This window comes from Myotis brandtii, unplaced genomic scaffold (genome assembly GCF_000412655.1).
Source record: "Myotis brandtii unplaced genomic scaffold, ASM41265v1 scaffold305, whole genome shotgun sequence".
Taxonomy (NCBI): domain Eukaryota; kingdom Metazoa; phylum Chordata; class Mammalia; order Chiroptera; family Vespertilionidae; genus Myotis; species Myotis brandtii.
Window position 1 is genome coordinate 2,753,164 of NW_005361652.1, and position 13,942 is coordinate 2,767,105.

The 13,942-nt window shown below is 40.9% G+C and overlaps 1 protein-coding gene across 1 annotated transcript in view; it reads right to left on the bottom strand.

Annotated features, from left to right (window-relative positions):
* IL1RAPL2 (interleukin 1 receptor accessory protein-like 2) overlaps positions 1-12,724 on the bottom strand; it is a 1,356,387-nt gene extending 1,343,663 nt beyond the window's left edge. The window contains exon 1 of the mRNA XM_005869867.2: positions 12,474-12,724. The gene's annotated coding sequence lies outside the window, so the exon portion shown is untranslated. The remainder of the gene's footprint in view (positions 1-12,473) is intronic.
* Positions 12,725-13,942: the final 1,218 nt, after the last annotated feature.

The following is a 13,942-nucleotide window of genomic DNA, read 5'->3' on the forward strand; positions in this document are numbered from 1 at the left end:
GTGGTGGTGGGAGCCTCTCCCACCTCCTCAGCAGGGCTAAGGATGTCTGACTGCAGCTATGCCTGCTCCCCTCTGGCAAGTGGACATCCCCCGAGGGCTGCCGGGCTGCCAGAGGGATGTCTGACTGCCAGCTTAGGCCCAATCCCCTGGGGAGCGGGCCTAAGCCCAGCAGGTGGCATCCCCCGAGGGGTCCCAGACTGCGAGAGGGCACAGGCCGGGCTGAAGGACCCTCCTGAGTGCACAATTTTTTGTGCACCGTGCCTCTAGTATATTATAAAAGAGAGAGAAACAATAGTCAACTCCCATGACACTAAGACATATTTCAGAATAAAGAAAGGAAGGTAAAAAAAAACACCCAAACCCTTCCTGGGTTGGCAGTAGGGGGAGCTATACCCTGGGAAGACAGGGAATTTAAAGGATACACAGGTACTTGGGATTTTTGTTAGTCAATTTAAAGTACACCATTTTCTAAGTAATATTAGGGGCATTCTTTTTATTTTGAAATATCTTTTCAAAGCATGAACACTCTGCAGCTATTTATACAACTATAAATGTGGACAAGGATGAGAGCCACCATACCCCCCTGTTGCAGTTTGTTAATGGACATAAACATTTGAAAGTAATTAAAGTGAGTGCAACAAAGATTTATATACTATTGACCAACTAGCCCACAGGATGGACCTCTAAGACTCATCCAAAATGGTGTGCAAAAAGTGATTTAAAATGTGTGTGCATAAAAAAAAGACTGATAAAACCGGCATGAGTTTGATTTTTCCATTTACATTAAGCATTGCTATACTTTCTTCCAATTTAGTGAACAGGTAATAAGCAAATAATCTTACAATTTTTTCATATATATACTAGAGTCCCAGTGCATGAAATTTGTGCACATAGTGGGGGTCCCCTTAGCCCGGCCTGCACCCTCTCCAATCCGGGACCCCTCCGGGGATGTCCGACTGCCAGTTTAAGCCCTGCTTGTTCAGTCGTTTGGTCATCCATCACTAACCCCCCTGCCGGCCTGGTTGCCCCACACAGGCTGCTTGTTCAGTCAGTCAGTTGGTTATCACTCACTAACCCCCGTGTCGACCTAGTCATCGACAGCCATGTTGTGAGGGTGTGAGTGTTAATTTGCATATTACCTCTTTATTATATAGGATATCTATTTCCGCCCCCCACAACACTCCCAAAGAATCTAATTCAATAAATCTTGGGGCTGAGGCCCCAAGACAAGTACCCCAGCTAATCCCAACACATAGTAAAGTTTGAGAATTATTGATCTAGTCCAACCTTCCTATTGTACAGAGGATGAAATTTAGAGCTTGAAAGTCCCAGAATATGGTAGAGATAGAGTCACAGAGATCTGAGGTTACAAATCTCAATATAGCATCTTCCATTACCTCAGTATTCAACTTTACCACATTTCCATCTCTTCCTGGTGAATATATACCTTTCTCACAGACTTGCTTGATAAGTGTTGGTGTCTGAAACACCTAAAGTGCTCAATAAACAGTAGCTATCATCTTTTTTTTTTTCAGTTTTGTGTTAACTAGATAACAAAATGGTCTCTTATTTTGGCACTGTTTTCTAAGTGGATAAAATAACAAATATAGGCCCAAGAAGATAATACCAGATTCAGAAAGAAGGTATCTGTGGTCCCCGACCCAAATGTTGAAAAAGAGCCTAACTAGAAACTGTCTTTTACCATGGACTTTCAGTGACCAAAGAAGCTGTGTAATAACATTTCCTACCCAAGGTTCTGAACCCGCTCTATAAACCCACTGTGATCTATTTAAAGAAGCCAGGACTTTTGAAAGAAAAACAGTTTCTGCTAAGTTTTCTATCAGAAGGAAATAAAGTAGGTGAGCTTCAGCCATGACTAAAAGGTAATAGAAATTTTTCTAAGTGCAAGTGGATATGCCTATCAAAAAGTTAGACTCAGTGCTAACCCATTGCCATGAAATAGTGAAGAAAATCACAGGAGCCTTTTAAATTTTTCTTTAAGTTTTTTTTAAATTACAAAAGTAGTGATTTGTTATAATGAATCAAACAATACAGAAGTGAATAAAGAAAAAGTTCACAATTCTCCTTTCCTCTTCTGATGTTCCTCCCCAAATGTATCAATTTGGAATCACACATCTATACTAATAATAGAGGGATATGCAAATTGGTGGGGATGCCCTCACACAACCACTGAACAGCAGGCTGTGTGGGGCAACCAGGCCGGCAGGGGGGCAGTTAGGGGTGACCAGCCCAGCAGTGGGAGGCAGTTGGGGGTGACCAGGCTGGCAGGGGGTGCAGTGAGGGACAACCAGGCCAGCAGAGGGGGTTAGTGAGTGGTGATCAGGCCGGCAGGAGGGGGCAGTTAGGGGTGATCAGGCTGGCAGTGGAAGGCAATTGGGGGTGACCATGCCGGCAGGGGGGCAGTTAGGGGTGATCAGGCAGGCAGGCAGGCAGAGGCCATTAGGGGCAATCAGGCAGGCAGGTGAGCATTTAGGACCCAGCAGTCCTGAATTGTGAGAGGGATGCCTGACTGCAGGTTTAGGCCTGATCCCCAGGGGTCAGACATCCCCCGAGGGGTCCTGGATTGGAGAGGGTGCAGGCTGAGCTGAGAGGACACCCCCCATGTGCGCGAATTTCATGCACCCAGCCTCTAGTGCAAATATAAAGCTAAAAAGCCAAGTGTGGCATTGAACTAAAAGGCAATTGAATCTACTTGAATTGGGTAAGTGTTGAGTATTTGGAATAGGCACTATGAAAAACAGATAGACAGCTGAATAGGTACATGTAAAAAGTCTTCCTAAAAGCTCTGAAGGCTTCAGATGAAGCTGTAGACCAAGCACATTGGTTGTGACACCGGTCCCAACAAGGGTGTGATTTTCTCTGGAAGTGTTCAGCCATAAATGTTGAAACATAGAAAGTGATGTTTAGATTGATCCAAGAATGGGGAAGGGGTTTCCGAGCAGATTTAGTGAGAAGAAGAGTCTAGAATTAGATAGCACTATTAACAAAAGGAGCATACTACAAAGTTTAGCCTGACCAAAAAGGGAAGTAATATCACAAAGGGGTCACAAGGCTTCTCACTAGGCTCAGCTTGGGAAAAAATGTACATTTTCGGCTCCAAAGCAAAAGGTTCAGAGGTGTTTCTATTACTCCTTTCAGTTACAAATGTGGTTATCTTTGTATCAACAGACTTGAAAGTACCACCTCCAAATAATAAATGGGCTTTTTGAGTAATATGTACCATGGTACCAATGTCTTAGATTACTTTTTTTTATTAAAGTAGAGTTGACATACATTATATTAGTTTCAGGTGTACAATATAGTGATTCCACATTTATATACCTTACAATGTGATCACCACAATAAGTCTAGTAACCATCTGTCACCATACAAAGTTATTACAATATTATTGACCGTATTCTCAGTGCTGTACATTACATCTCCGTGGGTTATTTATTTTATAATTGAAAGTTTGTACCTCTTATTTTCTTTCACCTTTTTCAAGTAAAATAAAGAGAAAATAAAAGAGTTGAGAAGGCTATGTTTATGGCTCATCTGAAGCTTTAATTCAATTTTTAATATCATGTATTTTTGTGATTATATAAGTAACATAACCTGATGATAGAAAATTTGAAAACTACACAAAGGAACTAAAAATGAACTGTTACAACAGCATCCAATAAAAAAAATAACTAAACTATTTTACCATATATATGTGTATATATAGTTTTGTGTCATACTTAAATGCATGGATTCTGGGGCTGGACTGATTGAGTTATCAGCCAAGAACAGCCATTTTAACAGCTTTGTAACTTTAGGCAAATTACTGAACATCTGTGTATCAGTTTCCTCTTCTGAAAATGGTAATAACAATACTACTTACCTACCAATGAGATAGATTTTGAGGATAAGGTGAGTTAATACATACTAGTCTACAGCACTTAGAACAGTGCAGAGAGAGAGAGAGAGAGAGAGAGAGAGAGAAAGAGAGAGAGAGAGAATATGAGGTTTTTGTGGTCATAGTCTTTTGTTGAAACTCAGTATTACAGCCACCCATTAAAGAAGGTATAAAATAAGAACTAGGGAGTGGACCCCAGAGAAATGGACTTTTCTGTATCCTGGAAAGCTAAATATTTTGTCCAAGGACATCTGGGCACTGATTTGGCTCTCTTTCCCCAATTGAAGATGTGGCCTTGTTAATGCTGATTTTGGTTCAAGAACTAAAAAAGCCTCTTAGTTTTAAAATTCTCCCTAAATGGAAATACATAGATTGTTAGTATAAGGCTTTTTTCTAGAATTGTGATATTGACTCTGAGTATAAAAAAGCACTAATGTTGCAAGAGGAAAATAAATCAGTTATAGTTTTCAATCTGGCAGGACTGTTCCCTTTACAGATAGTAGCACTGGCAGTGGTAAATCTATAGGAAACTAGGAACCAGATTAAGTCCATGCTACAATATGCTGCGTCTGCTCCCACCTTATGAGACCTTTTCCTTGTCAAATTAAATCAGGAAATTATAACATATGGTCCTTTCCCCAGCAATACATAATGCACTAGAAATACTGCATGTGTTATCATAAATGGAATGTGAAATACTGCAATAACTGTATTTATTAACTTATTTATATTTATAATATAAACAATAATAGGCCAAATAATACTTTATTTTGGGGGAGTAGTTAGATGATGGAAAGTTATGTTTTGGAGTGAATATAGGCCATTACCTATCATATATTGCAATCATTTGCCCCAATTTATCTTTGTCTGTTATTGTTATATGTTTTACACATATACATTTTCAGTGTTATGTAAAATGACATATTGCTTTTTCTTGATAATTTCTTCCTTTATTTTTATTATTAGGAAGTCCTCCATGTTACTTTTATTTTATTCTAGTTATTATATAATTTCCTTTTTTACATTTAAGACTTTAATCCTCCTGAAATTTACATTTAATGTTGACTAGCTTATCTTGTTAGTGAGATAAGCATAGTAACTACCACCATGCATTCAGCATTTGAGTATTGCATACTAAGATAAGCATTTTATGTGTACTATATCATATATGCTTTTTATCATTCTCACTGTAAATACAAACAATAATTAAAAGCATAACTACTTTAAAAGAAAATCCAAATTATTTCTATCTGTAATTAACACTTTGATGAATAATGTTTATACATTTTCATATACTTATATGTACATGTAGATGTACAGAAATACATATAATTATACAGAAATAGAATTATTCTGCTTTTTAACCTATCTTTTCCATTCAATTATATATGGATATTTTTCCATATCAATAAATGTAGGTATACCTTATTTTTAATGTGTACATAGGAATTGGCTAAATTGACACATTCCAATTTACCTAATCAACCACTATTACAGCCAGTAAGGTTGTTTCCAAAGTTTTGTTACTATAAACAAAATATTAATGAATATTCTTATGTATATATTTTTAGCACTTGCATTTATCTTCTTAGAATAAATTCTTAGTTAAATTGCTAGATCATAGAAGGTATTTACATTTTATAGTTTTATACATATTGTCAAATAAACCTCTAAAAATAGACCAATTTAAACAGTGCATTAGATCATCCATATGTCCACAGCCTTACCAATACCAAGTTTTGTTAATATTTTAAACTTTTTCTAATCTGATAGGTGAAAACTATTAGTTTTTATTTGCAAAGTGAGTTAGTCTGTTGATATTCATTCTTTTTTTCCTTCTAAATATATTTTTACTGATTTCAGAGAGGAAGGAAGAGGGAGAAAGATAGAAACATCAGTGATGAGAGAATCATTGATCTGCTGCCTCCTGCATGCCCTCTACTGGGGATCAAGCCAGCAACCTGAGCATGTTCCCTGACCAAGAATCAAACCATGACCTCCTGGTGCACAGGTCAACACTCAACCCCTAAGCCACACCAGCTGGGTATTCATTTTTTTATGAATATTCTGTTCGTAACTTTTTACTATTTTTCACTGGGATATATATTTAATCCATGTGTAGCTATTTATATATTAAGAATATCTACCCTTTGTTATGTGTCACAGATATTTTTCCAGTGTTTATTTTAATCTTCATTTTGATATTTCTTTGCCATACAGATTTTTTGAAGATTAAATTTATTAATATTTTCCTTTAAGCCTTCAGTCTCCATAAAACAGTGGTTCTCAACCTTGGCTGCACATTAGAATCACCTGGGAATCTTTTTAAAATCCTGATTTCTGGGCCTCATCTTCCGGAAATTCTGTTTCTTTGTTACTAATGTCATGGTCCCACCCCATCCACCCCATAACAAAGAAACAGAATTTCCGGAGGATGAGGCCCAGAAATCAGGATTTTAAAAAGATTCCCAGGTGAATATTTTCTAATACCATTATAATTTAACTTTTACACTTAAATCTTTGATCCAGCTAGAATCAACTTTGATTTAAATAGCAAGTATAGGTGTAGTTTAATAAATTTCCACTGAAATTACTAGCCCTGTTGTCTTAACCACATTTATTGAAAACTCATCCTTTCCCTCGACCCATGGATTTGAAATACCTCTTAATCATATCTTAAAGTTCATAGTATACTTGGATTTATTTCTTTGGACACTGTTCTGTTATATTGATCTGTCTGTCCCTGCACAAATACCACAGTATTTAATTATCATAATTTATATGTAGAAGGGCAAGTTCCTTATATTCTTCTTCAGAACTTCATCTGGTATTTATTTTGGTGTTTGATGTGATATAAATATCTCATTTTCCCTCCAATGGTGTCAAAATGATTCCTATAATGTCACTAACTCGTTTTTGTTCTGAGAGGGAAGAAAGTGGCAGCACTATTGTACTGGGGACCGTGAATAGCTGTGCATAAACCTATGAAGGCACTCGCATTTGTGAACATACTTCTAAGTGAAAATAAATGTGGAGAACCATTGTTGCATAACAGTGATATCCAATAGAACTTGCTATGGTAATGGGAATGTTCTATAGCTGCACTTTCCAATATGGTAATCATTAGCCACATGTGGCTATTGAGCACTTGAAATGTGGCTAGTGTGACTGTAGAACTGAATTTTTAATGTTATATAATTATAAACCAATTTAAATTTATACAAACATATGTCTATTGGACAGAACACTTCTAGAGAATAACTATTTAAAAAATCATCACCCTATTATATTGCTTCATAGCATTATTGGCCGATAATAGATTTAGCAATTTCCTATTAAACCTGAAACTATCATTTAGATAAGAGATTTTCAGTAAAATGCAAAGACTAACCCGGATATTTCAATGGCGACTCAATTAAATAAATATATAATAGATGCCCACTGTACACATGGCATTTCAGACTAAGAGATAGATAAGACAACTCTCAGAAAGTTTAATCTTAGGTAGGTGAGATAACATGATAACTTAATGACAATAATAGTTACAGAACAAGGTAAGTAATGTAAAAGAGGAATCAACAAACTGTCAAGAGAGTTCCAAGAAGGGAGAAATTATTTTGGCTTGGAACATGAGAAAAATTGGGAAGTGCTGCATGGAAGAGATGGCACTTCAGCTGCTTCTTGAATATGGTTCATTCTCAATAGGCAGAGAAGTAGAGGTATGAAGGGGAGGATGGAAACCCTCCAGGTTAAAAGAATAGCATAAACAAAGGTACAAAGAATGGATAACAAAGTTTATGTTGGACAATGGTGAGTGATCCGGTCCAACTAGATCATCATATGAGCAGGAAGGTAGTAAAAAAAAAAATAAGGTTGACTAGGTAGGCTGAGGCTAAATGTCAAAGGGCCTCAGATTTGTGTCCAAAGAATCTGGTCTTGATGTTATAGCTAATGGGGAGAAAATGAAGTTGCTTTAGACTAGTGTCACCTGAGCTGAGGACCTTAGAGCAATAATAGATTTGTGGTATCAATAAAATAAAGTTTCCCAACTCATTTTTATTACCTTGGGGAAATCACTTAAATATTTGTATCCTTGGTTTTCAGCATATGTATTAAGAAAAGATCACCACCTCATGAGATTATTTTGAACATTAAGCAAAATAAAAAAGGGGAGAAAGCATTAACAAATAGAACAAGCATAATATAAATGTTAAAATTTCATAACAAAGTCCAGTGATTTAGATGTTTCCTGAATGTGTGACACACACCCAAACCAGGACAAAGCAACCCATCCAGGCATAGTAACAGATGATAAAAGATAAGACTTTAAAACAGAGCCATAATTATTATTTTTAAAGGCATAATTTCAGCAGGGAAACTGATAGACAACACCTCATTTTGGTCCCTTGATGTTTAAAGGATGATAAACTCTCTTGGTTAGTAGTAAGAAAGGTTATATAGTTAATTCTCCAAAATCTAACATTTGAACTCCCACCAGATGGCTGGCCAGGCGATGTGCACACCTGGAGCAATGGAGAAATTCCTAGGGCTACAATGCACCCTATTTAATGTATCATGGATTTCTAATTGTTAGAAATTATTTCAGATACAGTGACAATCCATACCACTTAATATCCACTCACTAAATACCCAATACTTTAAAGAACTAAATGAGCTTAAGGAAGATTTGTCCTAATATTGAATGTGCATTCTCTTATCAATTATAGTAGGCCAAGTCAAGAATCCAGAAGACCTGAAAAAAAGAATCCCGAGGATTTGACAGGGGGTAGTGACAGTAGGGATGCAAAGGATAAAAACTATTCCAGAGATGGCACCCAGGGCATTTAATAAACAATAGGATACACTAGGCAGGAATAAACGAGGCATGTAGGAATCACAGATGAATAAGTATGGGGAGAAGTGCGAAATTAGTGTTTGAATAAATTTTACATGCCCAATAAAACACCCTGATAGAGGACTAAATCAAGGCAGGTAAAAAAATATATATCTTGGAAATCATGAGGGAAGACAAAGTGCAGCTACATGAAAAGGTGAGGTTTAAGGTAGGAAAATAAAACAAGCAAGAAGGCTAAAGCCAGGGTCCTTGGCACAAAGGATATGTTATCTGATCAAAGATTTGGAGCCATGATTATGGCCAGAGAGGACAGAGAAAATCTGTCCCACAATTAATTCACACCAGTGCCTTTGATCTCATTGAGGGGGGGGGGGTCAGTTCAAAGTGAACCAGCACAAAGAGCTTGAATTCTTGGTAGCTTTGGCTAAAGACCCATGAAGTACATCTTTCATCAGGCCTTATATTGGCCAGGCATATTTTACTTCGGCAAATCATTCGGCACTGACAGCTCAGAATCTAAACTTACTTAATAAGAGGCTTACTTTTAAGTCCTAGCTCAGGATAATTAAGGCACATATTGCACATTCAACATTTATTTATCTTTCTCTACCAAACTAGCTCTGATCATGACTTCCTGATGTAGGCTCAAGAGACAAGCCTCAGGGGTTAAGAGTATGGGCTGCTGGCTACAGCTAGAAACCAGTCATGAAAAGCCCTATTAGACAACACCTTGAAGTTTGCTAGTGATTTTTTCTTACTTTTATATCTTATTACAAAACAGCTGAAACTTGGGATTTTTTTTCCCACTTGGTTACACTGCATTTTAAACAAGGAGCTTATAGTACTTTTCAAATGAAGAAGGCAACATGTGCATTCTCTTATCAATCCTGGATGCAATAAGTACTACCACAGTTAAGAAAATATCCAAGTACAAGTCAGAGAATGTATTTTTCTCCTTTAAGTTTCATCAGACGGTAACAACCTGCTACAGAATCTACTCAGACCATCAAACTGTACACAGTGAATACTTCATTTAAGGAACAGATGTGAACACACAATTCTGTTTTACCAAAGTATATGATCATTTCAACCATGTTTTAACTCATTTTCCCAGTCTTTCTCCTTCTCAAATAGCAAATGTTTTTCCCTGATCCACTTAATAAACTATATAACCCAACATATTGGATACAGTAAAGATTATTGTTTCTAAACAAAACTGAAATAGTCACTTCATCATTCATCTCTTTTTATAAGGTTGGACTCTTTAGAGTATGTCTTCTTAAAGCTAAATAATATTTCAATGGTTTCATACCTGTGGAGACATGCCAGCTGCATAATTTGGGATATTTCCCAGCTAGCCATACCATCAGTTCACCCTGGTAAGCAGCATATGCTTGTAGGGACTCTGTCACCATATTACCAAATAAGAAAGTTCTACTCAATTAGAGAATCTTGCCTCAGAAAATGAATGCATAAATCAAGACTCAGATTTGATTTTACCTGTAAAAGCCACAGTCCGGGGATATCTCTATATCCACCATGTCTGACCAGTGCCTTTAGCCTCTGCATAGAGAGGTCCCAGCAGTAGTAGCCTCTTAGAAACAGAAAATGGCCTAATTGCTCAACCTGTGTTGAGACCACTCAGAAATCAGTGAGAGCAGCAGAGCACATCAAATCTGGCTTAACCCCCCAAAATCTACTGCTCTGAAGGCCTTTCCTTCACCTATCTGGCAAAAGCAATCACAGAGGCAGAGTTGGTTGCCGCTTGTTCCTCCTTCTGACAAGCTGGGGCTAGAGTGGACAAATTGGGTGTCTTGCAGCCTTTTTGCCTACATTTAAATGTTTTCTATATAAATCATTTGCTTCCACCACCAGTAATTGTGGGCTGTCTAGCCCAAGGCAGCCCCAAATTGAAGAGTTCATACGGTGAGTAGAATTAGCCACCACATCTGGTCCAGCCACAGTGCTGTCAGATAGTAGTGGGCATATAGCAGGGGTTGCTTGGCAGAGAAAAGGTAGGAAGGATGGAATGGGTGCAAGTAGGCACTTCCCCCTGAAGCTTTGGCTCTGGTATATTTGGGAATTTTACTCTCCCTTAGCCCCAGGGTAGTTGACTAATTCCTGTGTGGGGAAACAAGGAGTGCTGAGAAACAAACTCTGAATGGTAAGACTGGCAAGACCCACCTAAGCCAACGTGCCTGTGACCCTGTTGACAAAGAGCCCTATAGCACTGTATTGCACCATCACCACTGCTCCTAACACATCAGGGAGAGCCCGGTGGGAGTGAGCATGGGGGTGTCTGGGGTGTCAGTGGGAAATGGTCCCCACTCCCCCACACCTGTCCTGGACATTTAACTCCTTCCCTCCCAGGGGCACTGCAACTGGGGTAGCCTTCCCAAGCAGTATGTGCCTTCTGAAATTGCAAGACCTCAGGGACATGTCCTTTTCTCCCTCCCCCTTCCTTTCTTGAAGTCTGATTCCCACACACTGTCCCCCAACCCTCTGTCATGTATTTAATAATTTACAGCTTGGTTCCCCTGGTCAGAAAAAGAGAGAAGGATTTCTTATTGGAAGTCTACAGAAGATGAAATTGAATGTAGTGATGGAGACTATTTATTCCTGAATAGATTCCCACACACATACTGGAAAACAAAACAAAACAAAACAAAACAAAACAAACAAACAAAAACACCAGGGGTAGGCTCCAGAGTAGCTTTCAGTAGAGAAGTACTTTTCCAGTACTTCAGCCCAGCCACAACTTTCGTGGGTGGCCTGGAGGAGACCTTAAATACCTGTTTACTAATATCTCTCCCCTAAGTCCCTGGGTCACAGAAATGGGAGGAAGGTGGCTGCAGGAACCAGAAGAAACCCCTGGGACAGAAAATTATTATAGCACACACTTCCTCGGCCAGGTCTCTTTGCCAACACATTTTTCTTAAACGTCTGATAGTAATAAATCAAGATGCTCTAATCCTGAGCCCAGAGTGGCAAGGCGGATCACATGCAGTAGCCCTTCCTCCTGTCCCTCTCTGCCTCTCTGGGGTTCCTTCACTAGGAGTCTGAAGCACAACTTGGCGAGGGGTCTGTCCTCTCCCCTGAGCAACGGTTCAGAAAGGTAACTTAACTAGAGAAACCAGCTCAAAGGGCAGCAAGGATTCCTGTGGGTAGAGGAGCCGGGACATCCCAGAGTCTGCCCTGGGGTACCTTCACATTCTCAGGAAAGGTGAAAAGAAATGGCCTCAGATCTCCAGAGTTATTCCCTTGTCTGGTGCTTGCTGGGAATCCCCAGAAGCAGAAGGATGTTGCTGGGGAATTCCTTGCTTCTTTGCCCAGGAGCTATCCTTGATCCCCATCCCTGAGACTTTTGCTTTCCTGGCCTTAGGGGAGGAGGGGGGATATCGGCAGAGTGAGAGGGAACAGCCCAGTTGGAAAAAGTGCCTTCCATGCTGCAGAGCCCACCACAGAAAGGACCAAGATCTTGCCTCGGAAACGCAACACACCGGTTAGCTAGCACCTGGCAGGCCTTGGAAGCTCTGGTCTCTAAACTTTCTGTGAGGGCTGAAGGGAGAGAAAGGAACTGGCAAGCATTTCCAGGCGCAGGTACCTGGGCTGCAGGAAAGGTAGATCCCCTGTTGACTGCAGCTAGCCTGCTGCCTCCCGTCACCTGAGAGCCTAGCAAGTTCTCCCTTGGTCCTTGCCAGCCAACTGTCCAGGCATTACCTGTCTGAATCTTGCAAAACAGCTGCCGACGTCCAGCAGGACTCACGCGTGCAGTTCCATGTCTGGGGCGCTGGGCCTCGCGTTCCAGGGCGAAAAGGCGAGCTGGGTTCCAGAGAGCATAGGCTCGAGCTTTCCAGGCGGCAATAGAGGCTGCCCAAGACAAGCGCGGCTGGAGGAGGAGTAGGGAAGACAGAGTCTTCCACAGCAGTGACCAGAGCAGCCCCGCCCGTTTTCTCCACTCCCTGTCCTAGCCAAAGAGGATGCTAGGAAACTTCTCCCCGCCCAGGGAAGATTTCTAGAGTTGAGCAGAGCTACTGTGGACTTCAGGGGGAGCTGGACAGGCAGAGCTTAAAGAACGTTCCTAAATCACTTGGCCCCTTCGCTAGAATGGCAAGTGCCACCTCTTGGCTTGGTGACCAGACTCTCCTAAGTCGCCTGCCTTCTAACCTCTTCCTTCTTAGCGACTTTACTTCCGAGCAGCTTTACTCCGGTCGCACCTTGCCTTGACCAAATTGTTCCCCGCGGGACGCAGGCAACTCAGCCTGTGGCTCTGGAGCCCCTCTTGAGGCACGCACGCCCCAGAGGACAACAGCCGTATCACCCTGATGGGACCGCTGGCGGCAGGTGAGAACTCTACGGGTCCGCTGCTCCAACCTTTCCCGGAAACCCTCTCCAGCCAGTGCGCAAACGCCTAAACGTCTCGGAAAAGGGAGCAGCGCCCGGGAAGTGCACTCCAGGCAAGCCTCACACCCAGCCACCACTGCTATCGCCTTAAAAAATTTGCCTAGAGTGAGGATAGGGGGGTAGTGGAAATCACCTACAGCTGCGTCTCCGTTGCTAACAGTTCGGTGCCTCGGGGCTGAATGATTGCACCCGGGAGGATATGGGGATCAGAGAGAACTGCTCTGGCGCGTCACGGAAAAGGGTTGCTGCTCCTCCTCCTCTTCCACACCCCTTGGGTTTGGGAGTGCGGGGAGGGGAATGGAGGGAGAGTGGAAAAGGCTGCCAACCCTGAGTTCCCCATCTCCTGGCTTAAAAAGGAAAAAAAAAAAAAAAAAAAAAGCGCTTCTCTCTTACCTTCCAGGGAGAAGGAAAGTGCGTCCACGCAGCGCCGTCTAGCGTCCGTACAGAGTAGGCCGCCTACAGGGTTGGAGGGAGCGCTGAACTGAATGCACACGTGGAAAGCCACTAAGCAAAATTTTTCAGCTAATCTGGTCCCCGATTCCACCTACTGAGTAGGTCTCTAGTTCAGCCAAGAGTTCACCTGCTTGGTTCCCCCAAGGCCAGAACTTAAACGAAGACCACCTAATTGTATTAATACCAGTACCAGAAAACTCCTTTCTTTCACCCTTCCCAAGTTAGAGATCCTTAAGTCTCACTTCTCCAGCCCCGCCAACCATATGGTGGGCAGGAAGGGTCCTGAGACCACAGTATGGGCTCAGAGCTTGACCCCGGGCCATGACTGTTCA